Source organism: Bactrocera latifrons, unplaced genomic scaffold (assembly GCF_001853355.1).
Source record: "Bactrocera latifrons isolate USDA-ARS-PBARC rearing strain unplaced genomic scaffold, ASM185335v1 scaffold_43, whole genome shotgun sequence".
Taxonomy (NCBI): domain Eukaryota; kingdom Metazoa; phylum Arthropoda; class Insecta; order Diptera; family Tephritidae; genus Bactrocera; species Bactrocera latifrons.
The window spans coordinates 1,464,238-1,469,577 of record NW_017537079.1 but is presented as its reverse complement, the minus strand read 5'-3'; the positions used below and the strand labels follow the sequence as shown (position 1 = coordinate 1,469,577).

Below are 5,340 nucleotides of genomic sequence, written 5' to 3'. Positions count from 1 at the left end.
AACTCATCACTGATACCCATCAACTCCGTGCTTTCTTTTGTTCTTATTTTCCAACGCTCTGTCCGCCGCTTTGCCCTCGACCAGCTTGTGCTTTATAACTTTCTTTCGCTACTTTGTTTTCTTTCTCCACTTTGCTTGCTCTCTTTACTTTATTTCCTCTATTTGCATAATTTTTCTTTTTCTCATTTTTCCTTTTGCTTCCAGCATTTATTTGCTATTTGCTTATTGCCACTGTCCGTTGCAGCGTTGTAAACTTGATCTTGTGGTAAAAGCAATTTCTTCAGCGGCGACTGTGATTTGCCTTGACTCGCTTGTGGGCCATCAGTTCTCTTGCGACTGCGTGCGCGTTAGCAACATAAAAGCGACTCGTCTTCTTCCATCGAATTGGCTAAACTCGCGTTCGAGTTAGTGTGTGTGTGCTTGCTACATAAAGTGTAGTGAAAGAGCAAGAAAAAGGAGTAAGAAGTGAATATACATATATGTACATATATACTAGTGCTAAACAAAAGACTTAAGCAACGAACGTGCTTAAAGCATAAAACTACTAATTTTGCCTTCAAATTTTTTAGAAATATAAAAAATTTTGAAATAAATAAATTTCCGAAACATTATAACCATTGAAGCTCTCCCATTCGCAAAATCTGTGCTCTTGCCACATTCTGCCTTGATTTACATACATATATAGACATATTTGTCTGTATATATGTAAGCCGTTTAAATTTGCGCTGACTTTGAACTCGCCACTCAAGTTCATTGTCGAACTTTTGCTGGGCGCATTGTGTGGCAGCTGAAGCCTGGAACTTCGTTCGTATTGAAATTTTGGCTGGAGCCATTTTGAGCGCTGTTTCAACTATATTTTGGTGCTGCTGCCTTAATAAAAATTCAATTTTTTTTTTAAATTCGTTAAAAATTATTGTTTGCCGTAAGAAGTTATTTGTGTACTTTCGGTTTGGTGCATCACTTCGACTTTTAGCTTCGTGTATTACGGCTTAAGATTGTACAGTGTAATTTATACTTGCAGCTTATTTGTATGTGATACCGCATATTGCGGTTTTGTCGTTGGAAAGGACGGCAAAAGTACCACAATTCTATGGTGAGTACTCATAATTTTAGTTATTTATTTTTGGAGTGCTAAAAATATTTTGCTGTAAATGCTTTTAATAAGAAATATTTATATTTTATCCTTTTTCTTTGTTTTTTCTCTCAAAATTTTTTTTAAAAATATTTTTCTTATATTGAGAGTTTTAAATAAATATTAAATATTTAGTACATTTTTTACATAACTTGAGAAAGTCGAACAAGGCAAAACATTCACTTTGGTAACTCTGATGCTAAAATTCCTTCATAGTTGCATTTTTTATAGCATAAAAGTGTATAAAAAGATCTTATTCTTGCTTTTGTGCGATCATATTGTATGGAAGCTATATGTTACAGTTGTTCGATCTGAACAACTTTTCTAGAGATTAAAGTGTTGTCTCGGAAAATAATTCATACAAAATTTCATGAAGATATCTAGCCAAAGAAAAAAGTTTTCCATACAAGAACTTAACAAAAATCGGTCAGTTTGTATGACAGCTATATGTTAGAGTTGTTCGATTTGAAAACTATATTCGCAGTTTATAGCATTGTCTAGCATAATAATTTGTGTGAAAATTTCGTGAAGATAACTTGACAAATAAAAAATTTAGCATAGCTGCAACGATTTCATATTTGAATCATATAAATTTTTAATGAAAATAAATAAGTAATACAAAAATCACTCCGATTTGTGTTGATAAGATTAAAATTATTTCTAAACCTTTAATTTATCTACGAACTTATTTCGTGACTTCATATCTTGCTGCAAGTATAATATACGGTTAACATCTATGTCCGGCAGGTGGCGCTGGTATTAAAAAAGCCTCTAAATGTGCTTAAACATATTAGGAATACTAATCATTGCCATGTGCTTAAATATATTAGAAGAATTCATAAAAATGTTTTACTAGCTACATTAGGCGTAAAACTAACACGAGTTTTTTTTTATGTCAAATTCATTGACACAAAACCGACAGTCGTGCAATTTTAATATGTGCTTCAAGAATTATTATTATTCAAAAGGCAACGAGCTATAATATCAACTCTGATGAAAATGCAGAACTTTTTACTATGATAGGCTATGAATATGCCACGAAAAATGAATTGACAAGAACTTCTCAAGTTTTGACCAAATTTGCCATTAAATTATTTTTGGCAAGCATTGTTAAAATATGGCTATATTTTTTACTGGCAAAAAGATAAAATAATTCATTGAGAATTTGCAAATATATGTAAATATATGTCGCTGTTTTCAAAAAAATTTCAAGATTTGACAGAATTGTAAAACTGCTACGATACATCATTTTAGTATCAAAGTACCCTATAATATCAACTCTGCTGAAAATGCAGAACTTTTTACATCGACAAACTGTGAAAATACCATAAAAAATGAAATGGCAGGCATTTCCAAAGTTTTGACAACGTTTGCCATTGAATTTGACAGCTCTTCGTATGGCAAATATTGTTTAAATTTGGTTTATTTTCTACTGCAATATAGATGAAATGAATCGTTGAGAATTTGTAAATAGATGTAATAATATGTCTCTCTTTTTAAAACGTTGAAAATTTTACAGAATTATGAGACCGCTTTGACAAATCATTTTACAACCACAGTACTCTATAATAATTGACAAATCATTTTACAATCACAGTATTATAGAGTACTGTGCTGAAAGTGCAGAACATTCTACATCCATAGGCTATTAAATAACACAAAAATTGAAATGGCAAGTATTTATCAAGTTTTGACAAGGCTTGCCATTGAATTTGATACCTCGTCATATGGCAAACATTGTTAAAATATGCCTATATTTTTTACTGGCAAAAAGATCAAATAAGTCGTGTAGTTTTTGGCTGATATATGTAACTATTTTAAAAACGTTTGACAGAATAATGACACTGCTTTGACAAATCACTTTACTTTGTAGTACTATCTTATTTAGTTGACTTGTGGAAGTGCTTATTTGTGGCAGTAGTGCTCTATACTGCGCGCTGACTAGAGGTAATCGTCAGATACCATTAACGATTGAATTGAATAAGGAAAAATGAAAAATTCTAGACAGTCATGGATACCTTTATTATCACAGGTCTGCCGTTCTTGGATATATACGAGTATAAGTTAAACTTTATATGATCTTCGGACCAACCAAAAATTGCTTCAAATTAATAGCAAACATTTCTTAAGTTAGATAGCAGAGTATACTTTCTTATGTGAGATGAATTTCTGACATATGCTGAAAGCCTTTGTGGCTAATATTCCATTTATATTGTTGTGAAAAATTCTAGCACTGATTTTTATTACTTTTTATTATCTCTCTATTCTCATCTGACTGCAAACCACGAATCGACTAATTTAAGGTTTTAAATACCCCAGAGTATCACACACACAATCTTAGAGGCAACTATAAGGAAGTCAGGCTCTCCGCGGCACGCCACATTACAATCGCAGTTATACTGCTTAATACCCCAGGCAATCTTCTCCTACCTTGCAACTGCTTGACTTGTGACTGCCATAAAATTTTTTCGCAGAACTTTAAAAGTTTTCAAGTGCAGTGTGTCATAAAACACAAATGACATAAAATGCAGTTGTGCCGCATGAAATATATACACAGGCGCCGAGTTGCAGAGGTGGCTGTGAGCTGAGCACTAATCTGGCAGTAAAGGAGGCGCTGCTGCACTGAAGAGGCAAATACCTAAAATATGACCTGCCAGAGAGTTAAGCTAAGACAATTTTCAGTCGAAAACTGCAACTCGACGCTGCGAATAACAGTTTTACGCTTCACCAGATTCGTGCGCGTTGCTGGAATGATTAGCCGGGTGGTGTCTCACACCCGCACCTAAGCGCTGTGCATATGCAAAGAGCGCCGCTAAAGACAAGCAACATAAACTTTTCGCTCGCGAGATTGTGCACATTTCATTATCCTGCCACGCACAGCAAAACATACGCGCAAACTGCACTTGCACTTGAGCTGTACTTGGCATTAACTTTAGTGCGAGCGACTCCCGGGCGGGATCAGTTTGCAGTAGGTAAGGCGGCTCTTATAAATGCCTGCGTGCTTCATTGTAATCTGCAGTTAAGTTTGTGTCTTTTATCAGCTGCCAGCGACTGCTGCTTGCACTCTGCCCCAGCTTGGTGCACTTAAATGCAATTTAGTAGTTTTTTATGTTCTGTGCGCTGCCTCTAATGGCGCGCTGCTTTCAAATTTAAGTCTTTGAGGCTGTTTGCAACTGATAAATATTGTAAAGTTTTATTGGATAGCCGTTATTTTATTACTAGCCTGCTGAGCAAAAGGCTAGTTACATCATTAGCTTTGATTGCTTGAGTCTCTAGCGCCAGTGAAAAGTAGGCCATTTTTCAATATTTCTAAAACATTTAAGTTGAATTTTGTTAACTTAAACTACTGTAAAGAACTTAGAAACATCGAGTACAGTGATTTTGAAAGTATCTAAGATTACTGTTGGCTATTATTGTCGCCTGACATACAGCCAATTCTGACTTAACCTAAAAGTAACCCATGCACATATCAAGATCGTCATTTAGAAAATGCTTTGGTTTCCGAATGTTGATTACGTTTTCGTATGTTAGTCGTACAACACTCTTGACAATCTCGTTCACTATTTCTTTGGCCTCCATGCTTTTGTGGTCCGGCACCCAGTAGAACTGAAGATGCTTACTTCTGACAACACTTTGCACTGCTGCCCTGCTTCAGGCCGGTATACGATATGAGGTTACTGTTTTGATTTCTGCTTGACTGTCTACGTAGATGTTGGCTCTGGAATTGATTGCAGGTGTATTAGAGGTCAGCTCCGAGGCCTCCACAATAGCAAAGACCTCAGCCTGAAATATACTGCAGTGGTCCTTAAAAGGTTGCCTTATGGCTTACTCTAGACAGTATATTCCCAAACCGACTCTATCGTCCATTTTCGAACCATCAGTGTAGATATTTATAGTGTTACGCGTAGCTAACATACCTTTCCTCCAGCCATTTTTTTCTATGTTTACTTCGAACCTTCTTTACCAATTGAAAATTGGTATCAAATAGTCTGTGTTTTCTCAACCGCCATTACCCACCGAACTATGTCCGAAGGTTATATCGGGTGATTTTTTAAGAGCTTGATAACTTTTTTAAAAAAAAAAACGCATAAAATTTGCAAAATCTCATCGGTTCTTTATTTGAAACGTTAGATTGGTTCATGACATTTACTTTTTGAAGATAATTTCATTTAAATGTTGACCGCGGCTGCGTCTTAGGTGGTCCATTC

At 35.2% G+C, this 5,340-nt stretch overlaps 1 protein-coding gene across 1 annotated transcript in view; it reads left to right on the top strand.

Moving 5' to 3' along the window:
- Positions 1 to 338: 338 nt before the first annotated feature.
- Positions 339 to 5,340, top strand: part of LOC108972843 (mucin-2) — a gene marked incomplete in the record, with an annotated part of 121,063 nt that continues 116,061 nt past the window's right edge. Inside the window, 1 exon segment of the mRNA XM_018939682.1 lies at positions 339 to 1,093.